Source organism: Cyanistes caeruleus, chromosome 3, assembly GCF_971803275.1.
Source record: "Cyanistes caeruleus chromosome 3, bCyaCae1.hap1.1, whole genome shotgun sequence".
Lineage (NCBI taxonomy): Eukaryota > Metazoa > Chordata > Aves > Passeriformes > Paridae > Cyanistes > Cyanistes caeruleus.
Window position 1 is genome coordinate 49,559,551 of NC_141703.1, and position 20,838 is coordinate 49,580,388.

General features: G+C 38.3%; 1 long non-coding RNA gene across 1 annotated transcript; it reads left to right on the plus strand.

Moving 5' to 3' along the window:
- The first annotated feature begins 267 nt into the window (after positions 1-267).
- On the plus strand, positions 268-15,398 carry LOC111930497 (uncharacterized). Its single transcript, XR_002865213.2, has 3 exons — positions 268-730; positions 14,264-14,321; positions 14,416-15,398. It is a non-coding gene; the product is annotated as an uncharacterized LOC111930497 (long non-coding RNA).
- Positions 15,399-20,838: the final 5,440 nt, after the last annotated feature.

The following is a 20,838-nucleotide window of genomic DNA, read 5'->3' on the forward strand; positions in this document are numbered from 1 at the left end:
GTGATCTTGAAGGTCTCTTCTTGTCATTCTGTGATTCACAACGTGGCATAAAGCTTACCTGAAAAATATCTAAAGATAAGACTGAGAAGAGAATGTGTACTCATTTACATGTATAAGAAGTTTCAGCAGCTGCTGCTGCTCAGACACAATTATTTCTCATGAAAATGTTTGGAAACAGTTTTGGTTCTTTTAGTGTAATCAACTCAAGTTATTGCATCTGGGGAAGATTTGTTGCTATCAAAAGTAAGTGCCAAAAGGAAATACAGTTCTCTAAGTGGCAATCAGGAGCACTAAAGCATGATTCTACCTACAGGTGAATGGACATTGCATCCTTCTGGTCCACCATGCTGAGAGGGCAGCTGCATATGAATCTGAAGGGTATTTGTTTTATATGTATATAGTCTTGTCTTCCTAAGGACATCTGCAAAGTTAAATGATTGGATCTAGGTATAATTCCACAGTCAAGTTAGTATTGTTCTCAGACTAGATCTGGGAAAAATTCAAATTGTGTGCCATGCTGGTTCTTAGAAGAATTTTGCTATTCCATCTAACTTGAATAAAAGATATGTTGAAACCCCCTGAAGGGATAGGAAGATCTTCAGAACACTCATTCATCCTTCATCAATTATGGTAAAAGATCTGACCACTGACTACTGAAATACTGCACAGCCTCAGCATTGTTGGCTGGAAGAGGCTCAAAGACATTCACTAAATTTAACATTAGTTATAGGTAAGTATCATTAAGTTTCTATCAGTAGATGAAAGACATTCAAACCGAACCTGGCACTAGTGAGATGTTTGCAAATATTAAACATAAAGCTTTGGTATCTACAGCTTCAATCTTAATTTAAGCCTAAATGTACATGTAATATGCTTGTGCTGTTGAAAGAGTATTTATAGCAGTAGAGAGCATTGCCTGGCCTGTTGAAAAGCTCAATTGCCTACCTGCCTACATTAGTTACCCTGTGAAATACAGTGTAATGTAGTGTTTCTGAAATGATATGTGTAATTAGAGACATGCTGTCAAGCTTGGAATTGAGATGAGGCTGCAGTAGGTAGTGTGGAGGAACTCTAGCTTACAGCTTTATGTTTAAACTGATCTTTTCATTCTTGGCAAAAGCAAAAACTCCTGATGTAAAGAAGAAATTCATTTTACCTTGAGAATTCTTCTTTAGGTAGGAAAGATGCACACAAACTGCAGATGTCGGTTAGATGCTCTCTGCACCTCAGACCATAAGGAGGTATCACAGCACAGTCCCTTGTCTGCCTTTTCTGTGAGTTACTGTTTTAGCTCTAGTGTTGGCTCCACCAGCTCCTTTTTGCTGAGTGTGTGATGTCTCATGTTCATGAATATTTGTGTGTAGAATCTGTGCAGCCTATCCTCTTGTCCTTCTTTGGCTTGCCCATACTTTTGCTTCCCACCTGTAGAGCTCCCACTGATTTGTTATATTTGATATCTTTTGGTCTCTTACCACTCCAGCCTGAGCAGATACTGAGTGCTAGTGCTGAAGAGAGATTTTTGTTAGCCTTCAGATCTACAGCTAAACTTCTCATTATATCTCCCAAAAGAAAGCGCCCTGGAAAATATTAGAGGACTAACTTGATAATGTATTTGTGTGTACCATCATCTGCCTAAGATAGACAGGGGCAGCATGTAGTGAATTCTGTCACTTTGCTTGCTACTCCTTTTTGAGATCACTTTGAATATGTAGAAGTCTTATTCATGAAGACATGAACTGGAAGCACTTAATTTGGAAGTGCTATGTGTTGTGATACTTAAAAAAAATCAAAAAACCCTGAACAGTTAATGTATTTGAAGAAAAAACGCTTTATATTTATTTTTGTGGAAATAATAACTAATTTCACTTTGTACCTTAACCATATTGACGTATTGAACTTTTCCATGATGTAAGTAGAAATTTGCTTAAGGTCATAAACCCTTCTCATTCTTACTCTGTGTTGCTTCACAGATCACACCATAATTTACAGATGTAATTTTCTTTCTGCTTGGGCTGAAAAGTCACATAACTGTTCTCTGACTTGGCTCAATGTTCTTCAGTGTTATAGCAGTCCAAGTATTAGAAACTTGATTTGAAACATCTTGGAGACTTCATAGAATAATCACTTACAGGAGCTTTGGTTTTTTTTCCTTTTTTTACACAGTATCATTTAAAAAGCTGATATTTAACAAGTGATTAAAAAATAACTGAGAAGACTTTGCTTTTTACTATAGCCCTATGGGGGTGTCTTCAATTGAGTAATTCAGATTCCTGGTTTGAGGCAGAAAATTATAGCAGGTTGCTAGAAATGGGGTATTATTTATCCTTTTAATAATCTGTGAAGCTCTAGTTTTTATTTTTCAATATATTATGCTGATTAATTTCTTAATGCTTATACAGCAAATATGAGCAACTCATTCACACACAGTCCTTGTATTGTTCATTCTGTGCATATGTTTTGCAAGCATTTTGTGCTCATGTGAATAAGATGGGCTTGGAAGTTCATCTAGTATTCAGGTTTTTTCAAATATTTGCCTCAGATTTATTCTGATGGTACAATGTTGTTTTTTTTAGAGACATATTTATTTACATGATTGTTTTTCATCTGGAAAGGATACTCATCTCACAATGCAAACCTCTTGGGAAACCTATCTTTTTTAGAAATGTTTCTTCTGTCATTAGAAATGCTGATGGAATCTGTGTAAGTCATAAAATGTTCAGTTACTGCTCTGTAAAAGGAAAAAAAATCTGTATTTTATTACAACAGCCTTTTTTTTTTTAAAGTCTTTATCTTGAAGAGAAGCCTTAAAAATGGTACTTGACTCAGTTCATCAAACTTTCAGTTTCTCTGAAGAGCAGCAGTCTGATCTCAGCTTTGATCCATTAGCTGTTAGAAATGTTTTTATTTGTTAGTTAAATTTCTGAAAGACTAGCTGTGGTGAAGGAAAGCAAGGGATTTTTATAAAGATTTAAGTAGCTAAGGCCAAATTTTAAAGGCACAATAATATTGTAGGAAAACAGCCGATGTTGCAGAAAGATGTGATAAATGAAACTTTGGAGCATTCCACCATGTGCACAAACAGTCCTGAAGAATTTCAAGCTGGGACCCCTACCTGTGTCATGCTGCAGTTGATTGGGCTCCTGCTTCTTCTCCAAGTTATTTTCCATTTTTAAGTCATCACAGTACATAATTTACCCTGACCACACCAGCATAATATAACAGTTATTGAAGTTTATCTTGTGGTTTTGTGTTAGAAATGCTCTGTTTTTAGAAGTATCTATTTAGACTATAAGGCTTTGGACAGGTGTTAGAAAACTTCTGCACAGGCATTGTATTAAATGATGTAATTAAAAATAGCAGGGTGTATTTGGGAAAAAGTATATGCAACTAACTTATGTAACAGGACTCTAGTAGTCACCCTCTGTGTGCTGTGACTTCCCTAGTAAAGCATACTCTCAATGAGATTTTGCTCATACATTCACTAAACCCTTTTACCAGCTCTATACGTGTTTCTGTTGTATTCCTAGATTTTCTGGTTTGGTTTTGGTTTTTTTTTTGTTTTCATTTTTGGTATTTGTGGGTTTGTTTGTTTGTTTTTAATACCTTGATGCACATCCCTCCCTCTTTACCTGAAAAAGGTGTGTTGTTACAAATGTGGCAGCAGGTGAATGGTGGGTGATGCCCCCACGACCATGGAAGCTGGTAGCTTAGTCTTTAGTCGATAGGTGGAGGTGTTGTCAATTCCTCTGTACCTTACCAGTTACATTCCAAAGAGTCTGCAGAAGCTGTGAAGTTCTAAGAGGTTCTAAAGGCCCTTGACCATCCCTTTCTTATGCCAGGGGGATGTTGGCAGGAGGGATGGTGTTCATGCACAGCTGTGCCTGCACTCAAACACTGCAAAAATGAATTCCCAGTTAGCCTTTACTAAGTCAGTAAAATATCTACAGAGCTTGGAGAAGAGAGAAGAAAGGAGTACCATGACCTAAATATTCCATATCTTAATAAATCTAAGTGAGTAGTGCTCATGGGACTTCTAGTCTTTAGAATGAGGATGTAGAGTGAGGCATGACTTGTGAGTGTCATGTCTATGCTGTTGGAAAGCTGCCATCTCAGTTTTGGTTGGGTTGGTTTTTATTCTTTCTGTTGTCTCCTTGCACGTTGGCCTGAGCAGAGGAATGGATGTGACTCCAGGATCAGTGAAGCATAATTGCTTCAAGCAATGAGCCAGCTGCTGTTACTCAGTAACAGGTACAATAGGTACAATTGTATAATATAATATATTATAATATAATAATATAATAATATAATTATTATAATATAATATTGTATAATGGTACAACAGGCAGCAGGTCACCGAAGCAACAGTCATCCAGCTAGGATCTGCTTTTTCCAGATCAGCACAGAAGATGTCACCCGGCAGAGGAGCCAGAAGGTTATAGAAAAGAATAATGAACCATTTCTAGCAGCTTAGGCTGAAGAAATCTCTGCTTCAGGAGCTCAGCAGTGTGGAAGGGAAGCTGAACACAAACACACCCTGAGGGAACAATGAGATGAAGGACAGTTTTCAGGCATTAGGGGTGGATTCAGCCCGCCTGACCTAGGTACTAGACAGCTTCCTGGGGTCTGTTGAAGCCCCTGAGATGGTTTGAATGCCTGTCCAGTCACTGGGGAAGGCTGCTGCTTGTGGAGTTTTCCAGAGACAGATCACATCTGTGTAAAGTACTTCACAATGGATGGGTGGGATCCTACCTTTGGCAGATTTATAATCATCAGTAGCAATTTATAATTTGTCTTTAAAGTAAGTGGGGCAATGTCTCAATTTCTTCCAAAGCTTCTGGATACTATGCATATGTAGCTACTAAAGGGCTAACACAAGGCTCCTATTTCTGGCATGTGAGAAGAATCTGACAAGTTGGTACTTTGCCGTGGGACGTGCAACTGCATTTTAAGTCCTTGATCTCAGGAGATATGCAAGACAGAGAATGTACTCTTTGGGAGTATGCCACAGGGATTTAAGGGCTTCTAGACACAGCTCAGGCTCCAGAGGCTTGCAAGTGTTACATATGCGAAGACTGGGTTCCCAGTAGACCATCTGAGCTTCCAACAGAGGGTGTGTGATTAGGTTTTGTCCCTTAGGATAATGAGAGTCTCCATTTTCTTCATGCATGTTCAGCATATATAATCTTTTAGGCTTGATTGATTTTTTTCCTTTTATACAGGGAAGAGGAATATAAGGTTGTTGGTATTAACTTGACTTTGAGAGCCTGAGAGTCACTGGAATCTCTCTTAAAAATAATTATTTTTCTAAGTTCTTCAGAATTTTGTTCTGTATTAAGTTGTAGTTGTGTGAATATTTTCTTCAACAGCAAAGCTAGTTTAAACTATCTCTTCAGTCAAATAAAACATCTGCAATGACACTGCTGGAAATTGCCTAACAATTTCAATTACATGTTTCTAAGGATTATACTAATTTAAGATGGAGAGGTTAGTGTTAAGTTATGTATGGAAGTATCTATTAATCAAAACAGCAAAAGATGATCTCAAAGGAAAAGTACTTTCCCAAGCTTGCCAAAGAAAGCCTGGCAGACAAAAGCAGCAGATCTGTTTGAAAATTTATATTTTGGTGTTTCAGGTTGTTAAGTACTTTGTCTCATTCTCAACCAAATGCTCTTTCAGAAGAGAAGAGGGCAAAAGTCACCAAGACTAGGAAGGTGTATTTCTGATGTGTATTAGGACTATAATTCAGCTACACTCTAACAAAATACCTCCATTTTCTTCATTAACACAGTTAAATCTGAACAAACTGCGTTGAAGAATCTCTTTCTCCCTTAAAAAAAAAACCATAAAAGGTTTCTGTTTCTAACACTTGTGGACAGCTTTTAAAAATTTGAGCCAAATGTAAACTCATACAATGTTGTTTTCCCAAGTTAGCTGGCAACCTGAAATTTCAAGGCTTGGCCAATTTCTTTAAAAAAGGGGCTTGACTGAGAAACCCTGAAAACTGCCAAAATACCCACACAGTGACTCTTGCTACAAAAATACATAGTTAATGTATGTCTCCTAAAATCTAGATACATATATATCTGCGCTTCAGGAGCTTCCAGAAAATCTCAGTTTGAATGTCCTCAGCTGCCAAGATCTTCATCTCACCCTGTCCCACATTCTGCAGGCGCAGAATGGCATGCTGGATAAGAGCTGAAAAAATCTTCTTCTACATCCTGACAATGATTGTGGAAAAACATACCTGAATTACCTCTGGTAGCAGGCAGTGCACTAGAGCTGTAAAATTTTAGTTTACATTTGTTGTGGAAACTCCAGTTTCCTATTTCTCTGTGAAGCTAAACCGCATAATATTTTTGTCTGGGGAGAAAGGGGGAAGAAAATAAAGAAAAAGACCCAGACTGTCCAGATAATTTCTAAATTATATTCTGCAAGTGGGTTTAAACAAATTCATGAATTTCAGGGCTGCTCAAGCTTTCAGCACCTTGGCTGTCCCTCAGCTGGCCAGGCAGGGTGTTGCAAACATGGGGTGCAAACCAGGAGGTGACAGGTCTGGCAGCCACTCTCTAGCCCTGCTGATGACTATGGAAAAGGAGTGTCTCTCTGGAGGCGGCCCACAGGGAATTTCTGATCACTTCCACTAATTAGTTCATCACGTTAGGCAGAGTTTAAAAAATAACTGTAGCATCTCAAAGTAATTTTCTGGTTTTAATGATCTGGTTTTGTTACCTGTATAACAGGACTTGGAAGCAGCATAACTTTCCTATTATTTCACATCTTGACTCCTTAGTTTAATTTCCTTAGAGATGAAGCTTATTAAACTTAGTCCTTTTCCATCAGTTTCCTAAATATTTATTGTAAATAACTTCTGAATATTTTAATACTTAGCACCTTACTTCTACCCTGATGCACACCTCTAAGAGTTTTTTGGTAACTTTTTCTAACTGAATCCTTTCCTTTTCCATTAAAACCCACATCTGGCTAGAATTGCGTCATCTTATTGTATTTTTTTTCCTATAAATCAGTTTCAGAGCTGACAGCTCCATTTTGAAGTTAATAGGAAGGCTGATACCTACTTCTGGACAAAATAAGACTCCGTATGGGAAGGTGGTTTTCCTTCCTCTACTCTCAAGGAAGTTAAAAATTAAACAAGTTTATGTAAAAATCAAATTATATTTAAACAATATGAAGTCACGCAAAGAGCATTGCATGTTACCTGATGTCTCCAGAAGTCATACCTATCACCTAGCCACACACTAGCTTATGACTTCATGTTTTAATGGTCTAATTAAAATGTGAAGTTTAACACTTGGAAACGACTACAAATGTCATAAATCTATAAACCTTACTGTCTTTGTTTCTAAATCTTTATATGTGTGCTGTACCAGAGTATATATCCTTTGCTGCCATCTATTTTACAAGGAGAGTCAGCTGGCTTTGTGTCTCTGACCTTTCCTCTTCATTATTTCTCAGAGAACCAATCTTCTTGTCATCTACAAATTCGATCAGCAATGATTTTTATTTGTTTTTGGGTTTTTTTTTTTTCCCTACCAGGTTCCTGAAAAGCCCAAAATGCAATCTGTGCAGGACTCCATCAGTAACACTCCTCTATGGAAGTGGGTGCCTGTTTACAATTACATTTTGAAACCTGTCAGCCAGCTCTTAATTAATTTAATGTTGTGTCTGCTATATTGATTTTACATCATTTGAGTTCCCTGATCAAAATATTATGTAGTACTCAGTCAAATGCCTTACAGAAATCTAAGTATATTACATTATCACTATTACTTTAATGAGTCAGATTTGTAACCTCATCAAAAAAGATAAGAAATTTTCTCTGACAAAGTCTATTTCCCATAAATTCAGGGCAATTGGCATTAATTGCATTATGCTCTTTTAATGTAGTATTAATTAAGTTCTCTCTTTTCCTGTTTCATTTTACCATGAATTGCAGTCCTGCTGACAGCCTTATTGTGGACTCAGGTTTCATTAATCCTTTTAAGATATTGTCACAGCATAATTTTTCCTTTCAGCCATCTGGAACTTTACCAATATTCCAAGAATTATGGAAAATTAGCTTTAGTGTACAGATAGATGTGAGGGAAAGGACACTTTCTTTATTCCTTCCTTTCTTGGAGAAGCTATCAGGACCACTGACATTTCCCAAAATCTGCTGTGTCCAGCAGGAAGTCACAGGATACAAGTGATACAAGGAACCCTTTTGTTTTTAACACAAGAAGTCACTTCTTTGGCACCCTGCCCGTTTCTCCAAGGCAGTGGAGTGAAAAGCAAGTTGAAATCATGTATCTCCCTTTGCAGCACTCTGCAGCTACCAATGCCCTGGGATCACAGCTGTTACTGGGATTGCCTGGGAGGAACAGAAAAATGTCTTAGACTGGGAGTACGAGGCTTACATTAGAAGTCACAAAAATATCTCAATTTGAACAGTTTTTCTTCTGTTTTTCAGGTTGCTTTGCAGACATTTTTGGTTTTTAATTCAAACTGAGCAGGTTGGTTAATTGATTTAAATAAAATGAAGTGGCTCAAAAGAATGTCTCTATACCAGTGGGCATGACACCGACTGTGACTTCTTTTGGGAAGAAAATGTCTTGACAGAGACAGAAAGGAAAGCAAGCAGTCCTGAAGAACTTGGATTTTGTAAATCTTTGAGTTGAAAAATTCCTTTTTGCTAGCTGAAATGTTATTTCTGGCACTCCTTCCTGCAAGTAAGGGAGCGAGTGGAAGCTCCAGAGCCTCGGAGCATTACACAGGCTGCTTGTTGAACGGCAGCCTTAGTTACTGACACGTGAGTGAAGTGCTGCTGGGCCAAGGGCTCCACTACCCCTGATGTGGGCAGAGCACTCCATGGGCCTTGGCCTTTTCTTGACTAAAAGTTCCTGGATGAGGCAGGGAACAGCCTACGCTGAAGTTCTGGTTAGTAAATGACAGCCATCCTGACACACTCACTGCCAAGGGATGGAAGAACTGGACAGCCAAAGTGACATTATTATGGGAGATGCTGTGTGAATTGAGCTTAATGGAATGTAATTAATAATTCTCTTGATTTAATTTCATACTTTGAGGTCCCACATCGCCATTCCTACACAGTTTTTTCTGAGAGCTTGCTAGTACCTCAGTGCACCCTCTAAGAGCACAGAATATTTCTGAAGAAAACACAAGAAATTTGATTTACATCCTTCTTTTTAGGCAAAGGCAACCAAATTCAAGCCATGCTCTGGAAGACAGAAGTATAAATCACCTCTGAGCTTGAAGCCAGGAAGTATAGTTAGAGTAGTGCAGAGCCTGAATCAATCAATTTTTCAGAGAGCAAGTTCTGTCTCACTCTTAGAACTCCTCCACTGAAAATTGCAAGACAAATACTCTCTAGAGTATTCTAATTGGATAAATTTGAACAAGTTAACTTTTCCATGAAGCAAGATACCTTTTAAAATGCTAGATTATTCAGTTTTCTTTGTTTAAAGGGTAAAAATGAAGATGTCTTTTGACTTAGCATAATTTTATACAGAAAGTTTCAATGATTAAAAAGTTGCCCTTTAGTAATAAAAACACAATATAAATAGCAAATTTAAAATGCTCCAATATGATCTTCTGTGCAAGCTTTCATAAGGCTTCTTTTTAAAAATTCTAAGTGATTTTTTTTGCCAGATCCATGGAAATTTTTCCTATTTTCTGACCAGTTAAGTTGAAATATACTGTTACTGACATGCAATTACTATGATCTTAGCAACAGCAGACTTTTTGGGTGGAGAGCAGAAATGAACTAGACAAAAATGTATGTGTCTGAAAGGAATGAGTAGGGTGTGATACCAAAATGTACGCATTACTCATTTTTCAAGGCTTACTTTGAAATTCACAAATACTGTGAGGTTTCGACACATGCAGAGTCTAAAAAAGTTAGAGCAAATCGAGGTGGCTTCACATATCCCACATCAAAATGCAAGACTGCAATGTGAGAGACATTTCACACTGGCACTAAGGCTTTCCCATGGATTTCTTGGTATGTGGTCTTTACCAGTTGGCAAAAAAAACTAAGGTGAAAGCAAGCTGCATAACATTCTTGCTGTGTAGCCCCTGAACAGAGATAGCCAGTCATCAGTGCAAAGTTTATGTTGAAAAGTAATGTTTAAATGTCAGTCCTAGAAATTCAGCTTTTTTTAATTGCTACACATTTAGAAAAAACTGACCAGCATGCTCTCTTCTCATGAATGAAAGAAAAAGCTTTCCAGAGTGCTGGCTATGATTTTATACAGCTTGTGCAAACATACTGAAAGAAAACCTAAGAAAGGCCTCCATTGCCAATAATATAACTATTCCTTACTCTTTGTAACAGTGTGGAGGAGTAAGTGTGTAAAATTTCATCTGGTTATTTTAACAGAAATGTTTTTAGCTGCTATTATTTCATAATCACTGAATGGATATCTGAAACTGCAAAGACAAGGTACAGACCTGATGTTCACTTTTCTTGTTATATAAGGCATAATTGGCTCTCATTAGAGGATTCTTCCACAACGGCATATGTTGTCATCCCTCTAGCAACACATCTAGAGAGGCCTTTTATTAGTGAGATTTCCTTAGGGAAAGCTATTTCCACACTGTACTGCCACTATGTACAAGGCGGTGCTCCTGGGTCATGCCTTAGGTAATAGAAGGGACAGACCTAAGGCATCCACCAGTGTGTATCCGTTAGTAATTTCTCCCATGGAAATACCACGAAATGAAGTTGAAATTCCAGGCAGTGCTCTGCTTCTTGGTGCATGTATTCCAGCTCTTAGTCTCCAAAGACCTGTCTACTATGCAGTTTACTTCATTAGTAGGCAAATGAGGAGATCTGGAATATGAAGGAGGGGGTGTGGTTTAAAAGATATAATTTAGTAAGCAAATGCATCATTTGAAAGAGTCTTGCAGCTTCTGATTTTTCTTTACTAGCTGCCTTTCTCCCCAAAAGACACTTTATGGTTTATTACCCAAATTCTGATTACAGAACTGTCAAAAGTAGATCTGTGCCTAAGTGAACTTCTCCCCTCATCCCAATGGTGTTACACGTTTGAAAAGCCTGTAGTTAGCATTGTATTTTGGAAGACATTCGTGAAATTGCTAATACAAGTCAATAGCTGAAAGCTCGTTTAAGCAAATAATTAGGAATTCAAGTAGCAGGAGCTTTAATAACATTTCTCTCTTTGTATGATAAGATTTTGTTTAGCCTTATTCAGAGAGAAAAAAACAATCTGCCTGAAGGCATGCAGAGTTCTGAGATAAATAATTAAACACATCCTGATCTTGAAATCTGTTCTTATACAATGCTGCCTTCCTTGGGAAAATTTGGTGGGAAATTCCACAATTCAAATGAGGTAGCTGCCGCATTTACCTTGCATGGAGTAGATTACTCCTCAAGGTGTAATGCCAGGGTGAAGCTGGATCCAGTGATAGTTATGTCAGATGACATGAGCCTTATTGTCTTTGTGGTTCAAGTCTTCTAGCATGGGGGAAACTTACTCATAAAATACTTGAACAATGGTTGAATCTCTTGGGAAAGCCATATAAATACAATGAAACCATCATGCATCTACAACTTTTTTTTTGTTTAATTAAAAAACTCAGAACATATAAATACAAATTTATTCTTTTCTCTTTCTGTTTTGCAACTTCCCCTTTTCTCTTGCTTTCTTTTACCTCCTCCTGCCCAAGCCAATGACATATGGGAATTCTTACTTAGACCAGTCCATTATAAGATGTCAGAGAGATTAAGAAACAGAGGATTTATAGAGGACTCAAATTTGTAGAAGATTTAGGACTCCTTAAAGGGCATTTGGAAAACTTTTATGGATTATATACAAAAAACAGATGCTACATCTTAGAAAAAATTGTCATTTTTACTTCCTACTTGACTAGGGGAAATGGGGTGGGAGAATGAGTGTGTTCTATACTATTGTGAGCTAAGACAATTTTTTTTCAAACAAAAGGGTTGCTTTGCTTCCTTTTCCCTGTTGGAGTGTGTGTTGTTAATTACAGAATATAGCACCTCTTGTGACAAATAATTTTTTTACAAAGAGGACAATTATTGAAAAGCCACCAAGAACAATGAAGATGAACAATGGCTTGGCTCAGAAAAAGCAACTTCTTGTTTTATTTGAAACCACAGAAATATTGATAGAAACCATGTTACCTCTCTGGGAATTATGCATCATTTGGCTGACATGAAACAGGACTTATGTTTGTGTCTTCTCTTTATTGGACTAATTGGGAACCTTGCTAGGTCTTCACTTACATGAGCTGAAAAATTACCTGTTTGTTGAAATAATCTGTTTGAGGATCTTCTCTCTGTTGGCATAGTAACTCTCTATGGGGTCTGGAGTGTGCTCTCTCCAGGGATTCCTCTATCCATAACAATCCTCTTCTGATCTGCTTTGCGAGCTTTTCTCTGAGATTATACACAGGGCCTGTAGGGCCATGGGTGGGAGATCCCTTTGGGTTCCCACAATAAACACAGATCCATCATGGGAAAAAAAATATTAATTACAATGACCGTTTCTCCTTCAAAGGCCTTGCAATCCCTTCACTTTCCTTAAGGCAATCTGAGCTCCTGAGGGAGCTGGCAAAAACCCTAAGATCCTTTAGAGGCCAAATACTGTGTCTTGGAATGGTAGGATTAAAGCAAAGTTAATTTGCTGCTTGGAAGCAGTGCACTGAAAGGAAGTAGTTCTTGAAGTATTCATTTTCTCTCTTTGTATTTGCATTTGGGCCTCTACTGATGACCTGGACAAGAGGATCAGGTGCATCCTCAGCAAGTTTGCAAACAAAACCAAGCTGGCCAGGAGTGCTGATCTGCTGGAGGGCAGGAAGGTCTCTGCAGCAGGATCAGGCCAGGCTGGATCAGTGGGCTGAGGCCAATTGTGTGAGGTTCCACAAGTGCTGGATCCTGCACTTGGGTCACAACAACCCCAGACAGTGCCACAGGCTGGGGGAAGGGCTGGAAAGCGGCCCAGCAGAAAATGACTTGGGAGTGCTGGTCAACAGCTGCTGAACATGGGCCAGCAGAGTGCCCAGCTGGCCAAGAAGGTCAGTGTTATCCTGGCCTGTATCAGGAGTAGCGTGGCCAGCAGGGCCAGGCAGGGATTGTCCCCCTGTACTCGGCACTGCTGAGGCCACATCTCAAGTGCTGTGTCCAGTTGTGGGCCCCTCACTGCAAGAAGGACATTGGGGTGCTGGAGAGGTTCCAGAGAAGGGACATGGAAATGGGGAAAGGTCTGGAGCACAAGACCAATGGGAACCTGCTGAGGGAGTTGGGGATGTTTACCCTGGGGAAAAGGAGGCTCAAACAGATCTTATTGCTCTTTACAACTGCTTGAAGAGAGATTGTAGTGGGGTCGATCTTGGTCTCTTCAAACAGGTAACAAGCAGCAGGACAAAAGGAAAACGGCTTCAAGATGGACCAGGGGAGGCTTAGATTGGCTATTAGAAAAATTTCTTCACTGAAAGAGTGGTCAGGGATTGGAACAGGTTACTCAAAAAGTGGTGGAGACACCATCCCTGGAAATGTTAAGAAAAAATTGTGGATGTGGCCCTTGGGGATATGGCTTAGTTGTTAACATGTTGGTGCTGGGCTAACAGTTAGATTCAATGATCTTAAAGATGTTTTCCAACCTTGACAATTCTATGATTCTTTGGATTTCTTGTCTCTAGGTTTGCTCCAAGGATCTCTTTTTCACTGATATTTTTTAAACTAGCTATGATTGTTATTTGGCAGCTTGCCTTTTTTGGAGCGCTGCCATTTATTCCTTATATATGCTGATCTCCCTTTAAGTATGTGGAACATTTAATTAGGAGGATCTGATTTTTATCTACGACTTCTAGCAATTGATTGCTTGTTGCTGGTAGTGGTGCACAATGGTTAGCTGTCAGGATGCGATTCCTGTGCTCCTATCACTTTTTGGTACAGAAATAATGGTTTTAAAAGAAACAATATTATGTGCCAGTTTTCTATTGTTTTTAAAGGAAGACTACTTTGACATATTTTTCCGTAGGTTAAATTCAGTCACAATATATGCTATTCATAGTATATGGTTCTTTTTCTTATCTTCAAATGTTGCAAAATTTGAAGAGAGAAAAATGGAAAATTGTTACTGGAATTAGAAAAAAGTGGTCTCAGAATAAAATATATGGAGGAAAAAAAAAAGAAAAATGCATTCAGTTTCTTTATCTAACATTGAATTGGAGTTTAACCAGTTCATGTTTACATTTGTAGGTTTGGGGCAGTCATAGCTGCTGTGTGTTTAGTGGTCAACATAAACTCTTCAGCAAAGGTAAGCTGCCCATGCAGACAATTTGCGTGCTTAGTTTTTTTAATGTTTTAATTCTTGAAAATGCAGACTTTGACATAGATTTTTTTTCACACAGGTATTTTCAAAGGAGGTGATGTTGAGAATGATAGTTACTGTTGTCTGAGCCAAGAGCTGCTTCCAGAGGAGCACACTGAAACATTGAAAGAGTGCCTCATTGTCTGCATTTGCCTGGGCAGTTGAAACTCTCAAGTAGCTTCTGCTGGGGATTGCTGTGCTTATTCTGCCTATACTGCCTTGATAAAAATTATGGCAGTGCTTTATTTATAACCTGTCTCTGCTTCTGGACTACCCAAGCAATTGTTGCCTTTTCTCAGGAAATCATAAGACTTACAGCTGGTGAAGTGCCTTGTTTCTTGGAGAGGTGAATAGTGATGAAAAAGATGGAGGAGTTTTACAATAGTACTTAAACACCTACAAAAGCAGCTGCCTTATCATTGTTTCCTTAACAATCATTAAGGTACCAGGGATCAACTAGAATAAATCCAAGCTGAAAGATATAAATAGCCCCTTAGATGCAGGCTGGTGTGAAATAAGACTTACAAGGGCTAGCAGGAGCAGCAGGCTTTGCTCTTCCCTGTCTCGGTCGAGGGTTATTGTTTTTTTATTTGAAAATAAAGTAAATTTAAAGACTGCATGTCAAATAGGCTGTTGGCTGTTTATTTATCTGAGCTGGTGAACATGTGAGGTCCTAAACTAATTTATGGCTCATTTAGTCAAAATCAACAACTTAAACCTTACCTACAAGCTCACTAACATATAGTATAGCTTGTGGAGTCCTGGGTTAATATTTGTGTTGGGGTGTTTGGCACAGGGGTCAGCTTCGGTTTCAAGTGAATTCAAGCTGTAAATCTCTGAGTACTTGTTTTAAAAGCATAACATTCACATAACTATGTCTACCTCTGAAAGAGCTGTCACAATGTCCTGTCTGTGCCATGGTAACCAAGCAGGAATTCTTGGTCCTTATTCAACACTGCATGGTCACAAATTCTATCTTTCTGCATTCATACTATTATGACCATTAATAAAAATCACTGTTGCTGAAAACCCATAAATTCTGAGCTTTTAGTTCTTCTAAAATTCACAGTATAATTTCTGTTTTGGATTGAAATATTAGGGTAAGAATATTCTTCATGTCTTCCTTGAATTTAAAATTACCCCTTGTTAAAAATAGTAACTTAAGCCTCCTCTCATTGCAGTTCTCCTTCACATTTGAATATTACTGGAATAGGTGATGACATTAGGGAGCTTTTTGACAGGGTGTGTAACTCAGGCATTTTGCATTTGAGTTCCACATCAGTAAGCTTTCTCTTTTAGCTCTGCACACTTCTATACTACCTCTTATTGTGAAAAAAACCCCTTAATATCCCGACAAATTTATGAAGCTACTTTTTAGTTTCAGCTATGTGCTGCTAGAAGCTGAACTCTGAAAAATGTCCTTATTTTAGTTGAGAACTTTACAGGTAAGATTCAGATTGTTTAAAAGCAGCTGTATGTAGGTTCCTGCTGGACTTGGCCAGAGGGTGGTTCTTTTCCCTCTAAGAAAAGGGCCTGGCTGTGTTAGATATTTTCCTGTCTCCACTGTTTAAAGAAGAGTTCTGATGAAGATCTCAAGAAACACACATATGACCAGATAATTTAATTTTGCTCTTGGGTCTGGTCCTTGATTTCCTACATAATGAGTCACAGACCACAGGTATGACCAGTCTTGAAAAACATGCCAGAGACACATATAGATTTATGCATTAAGTACTAGCTTTTAAAATCTTGTTCTAGTGATTGTAGTTTCCTGTTAACTTGAAAAATGAGTGACTAGAATAAATCAATTTTGTCTGATGTAAAATTTAGTGTTTATATCTGTAATACTGATTCAAGTTTTGCGCAGTCAACCATCTCTAGTGGATGTAAAATTTAGGTGACAGCTTAACTGAAATATTTAATTCTTGTACCTGATAAAAATGAGAAAATACTTTCAGATTAAATTGTCATAAACACGGTAAAATAATAAGGAAATGCAAATCTGCTCTTCTGTGTCTCTTATTCTTAGACTTTGCCTCAAAGCTTACACCTGTTGACTATTTATTATTATTTTATATTTATTGTTTCTCTGTGAAAATTGCTAGAAATACTTTTTAACTGTCATTATTTTGAACTTAAAAACATTTTTTTAATTTGAAAAGCGAACTTTCCTAACATGAGTGCACTTCTACCATTTTGGTAAAATCACTTTATATTAACTTCACATTACATTTATAGTGCATTTAGCAACTGAAAAAATGGGGATCAGTACAGATCCTTGCTGAAAAGTGTTAAGACTTTTTCCACTAGAATATACCATCCCAGATGGATTTGTCATTCACAGCCTAGACAGCTTTACTAATATCTATATCTTTATCTATATCAGCATCTTTGAACTTCACCACACTGTTCATCCTAAAGAACAGATAGTAAGTCCAAGGCGATTTCAAGTAAATAAATGACCAGGAACTCAAGAGTCACAGAAACTTTTAGTTGAACTTAAAAAGCTGTTCTATTCCTAGCCCAGTAGAGCATTAAAAGTAGTAAAAACCACTGTGGTGGTTTAAAAGCAGCTGGCAATTAAACACATATAAGCCACTCTCTTCCCCCTGCCCTCTCCAGTGAGAGAGGGACAAAGGCAGAGAGTGTGTGTTGAGACAACAATTTACTGAAAGCAAACCTCGATGGAATAACAATGGTACAGTAACTGCAGCAGTATTAATAACAAAAGTATACAAAAGATAACGTCGTTTGCACACCAAAGGCGTTCACCACCTCGACTTAATTCTGTGTGGCTGCTGAGATGAAGGCAAGATGGTGGCCATTCCTTCATCTCATCAGGGATATGCCGTCATTCCTGACAAAAAGCAAGACCCCATCCTCCAGCATTTATGTGTATGGTGTGGAATAGCAATTTAGCCAAACTTGCAGGTTCTGGGCTCCTCCTTCTGCAAGCAAACCTTGGACACTATTGATGGCTTTGTGCTCTTATGTGTTACATATTTCAGTCATTTTGGGCAAAGCCAGTCATGGCCAGTCATGGGGTTTCTTTGCTGTTTTTTTTTTTAAATCTAATTCACCTTTGTTCAGTTTTGGGGGGACTGCAGCAGCAGTAATGAAGATTCAGGATATATGTGCTGGTTTACAACAGAAGAGCAGAATTACCCTGTCAACTCTAGCTATACTTAAAAGTCAAATAAGAGCAAGCAATGAATATCACTCCTACAGTCAAGGCTAGCTAACAAGTGAGGCCATGGGGCTGTCCAGGACATTTAGTCAGGAGCAGCAGAAGGCAAGACTGGAGACTAGCCTGCCTGCAGCCTAGCTTGGGCATCTCTGGGTGCCCAGGCATGAATCTACATAGAACTTCAGGGCCACAGGCAGGGCTACAGGATGGTCAGGGCCAGAGTTTAAGCCTTTATGAGATTAGGATGGTCAGGACCATTAAGACCTATTAGTGCATTTGTGGACTTCACAAATGCACTAATTTCACTAAAGCTCTTTTTCACGCCGATGACAGAAGCAATGGTAAATTTCCTTCTTGACTGTCATTGTCTTTCATTATCTCTTTCTTTTGTTTGCACACCTGGATGGCTTCCAAGGTGAACAAATTTTTCCTTGAGCAATTCCATTCCTTGGTGGGCTGTTCTGAGCCCCTAGATTTTGGTGTTTCTCAGGGTTTTCTCTTTGATTTGACTATCTTCATCCAGTCTTTAAGCACCAAAATCCAGAATGTCACACTCAGCTTCTCCTTCAGCCTTGATAGTTCAAAGAATTTATCCTGTTCCATTTTCTTTTCCCTGCCTCATCTCAAACTCCAGGTTGTCTTTCTCACATCTCATTGTGAATGTCTGACTGCCAGCTCAAGCATGATACAGCAAAAAAAGGACTTTCAGTCCTTTGCTAAAGGAATGTCAAGACTGAAGTAGCAGGGAATAGCAGGGAAACACCAAACACCACTGCCTTGCCTGCAGCTATATCCCCATGACCAGAGTTATAGAAGAAATTTGCAGATTATTTCTCTGTAATGCTTCTAAGAAATATTACAGCTCCATCCTCACAGCTAATGTTAAAATCCAGACTCAATCTGACTCTTGCCAGTGTAATAAAAAATTTTCCCAGTACTCTCAAATATAAACTTTCTAGACTGTAACTGACAATTTTCAGGCCAAAATTTTGGCAAAATTCCTCCTCTGGGATATCTCCTTTTCCTTAGGGTGACTGACTCAGCTGAATCCCTCAAAATCCTTAAGGGCATATAGGGGACTTAGGCAATACTTAGACATTATTTTAGCAGCACTGATCCTCCTTTCAACCCAAGGCACATCAAAATTAAGTATATCCTCACTGAAGTTAAAGAGAATCTGAGCCAATATGGCTATGCCTTTACTACTGTAAGAAGTCCAAGAGATAATCTCAGGCTTCATATCCAGGTGCTATAGACTGGCCCACACCACACTGCTGAGCACTACCATCTTCTGTCAGGGATGTGTACTGTAGGTAGAACAGTAAAAAAGTGAATTAAAGGATGACCTGGCAGTTTGGTAACATGGACAAGCAGGGCCAGCTGGCCTTGTTCTATTTAGCAGTAATAGTTAGCACGGTGAGATGATATTGCATCAGTTGCCATTAACATGATCCTAAATAAACAATTTATGTTATAGGGTGTGTGGTGAATGGATTGGAAATTGGAAAAGAAGTGCAGCTCAGTGGAGATTAAACATTCACACTGAGGAGAGGAAAGAAAGACGAAGAATATGCTAAAACAAAACACTCAAGAGTGTCTCATTTAACTGAACTCACTAAAAGCTTATCAGCCATATTTCCCCTTTCAGTTTGATGGATACTTAGAAAGCTAGAGAAATACACATCTATACCTCTACCCTGTTTTTGAATACACTGCTATGACACTGAAATTGTTTGTTGTGTTGCTAATAATAACAACAATGAGAATTTGGAGAAAACTTAGTTTTGAAGGGATTTGCCTTAGAGAAAGGTTCTGTTGTTAGGGCTTTTTGGCTAATTCTGACATAAGAAACCAATTTTTCAGCTTGTCCTAATAAATTTAAATTCATGCTTTTATAATAGGAGGGCCACTAGCATTATGAAAAGTATTTTACTCAGAAAGATAAAAGCAACACTCAAAAAAAAAAGGAGCACTCAGTTCCTCTTCTTGTAAATGCATAGATCAGAATTGTATTATAACCAATTCCATTTGGCAAAGCAGACATAAAAGCTAGTGGTCATTACTGTGCCCTACCAGCTGACACTATCAGCAAGCTCTTTTGTACAGTGCCTGAGTAAATGCTTTTTTCTTTCAAATCCTCAAATCACTATTGTTTCTGAGGGTTTTTTTACAAACTCAGTTGAAAATTGTTAAGTGATAGAAGTTATAGCTAGTGCCTTTTGGTGCAGCTTTTGTGTGAGTAGTAAATATGACAAAGATGAGAATGAATGAAGCTGCTACTTTGTTTCAATAATAGCATAAAATATTAAAATTGATAAGCTATTGTGGCCCCTCCCTAAGAAGAACCATGAATAGTTCTCCACCCACTACTTGCTTGCATCATTCCTTTTTTGTTGTGTGACTGCAGAACTGTGGGCATTGTGACTCCTCCTGAGTATGAATTAGGTGACAGATCTGACCACCAGCCTGGACTTGTGTTTCGCTATGACGATACAAACAGATGGCTCATAAGATTGCCCAGGAAAGAGCATACTGAGGCTTAGCTGTTCCTTGTTCTACTCCTAGGGGAAATCATACCAATCTAGACAGCACACAGAATCACACAGAATCACTAGGCTGGAAGAGCACAAGCACTGTTGACTCCAACAGGCTGCACCCAGTTTTCTCTTGAAGAGTCACTATTTGAGTGAAACTCCAGTGGTAACTTCTTAATAGTTCAGTACCAGAATTCTAATGTAAATAGTTTGTGTGTGTCCCTAGGGCAACAGAAATGTCCTTTGTAATCCTAAGACTATGAATAAATATAAACTCTGAAGAATGCAAAAGATGAATGAGACTGCCACTTTCTGGGCTTTTTCAGGTGACTTACAACAGAACCATTTTTTATGATGTTGCACTAAAATTGACCCTCCTCTATTTATAAGTGTTAATTTAAAAGTGAGAAAGTACATTACTGCTTTGAAAGAATTCAGGAGACTGCCAAAAAAGAACCCAATGAACTTTAAACACTTACTGATTTTCATCAATGCCAGCCATAGGAGCCAGTGGAACAATGTGAATGGATCCTTCATTTTACAGAGCGCATGTAGTGTGATTTGGTACAGTTGTATATATTCAAGCTGTTGGGATAATAGAAACTATTGGCCAGATTTTGTACTGATAATATTCCCATAGTGAAAATTTTGTATCCATCTCTATGAGAAAATATTAGTGTAGAAGCAGTGAGGTCCAGAAAAAAAATCTTCGCAAGGGTAGCTCTTAATTGAAAGATGACAT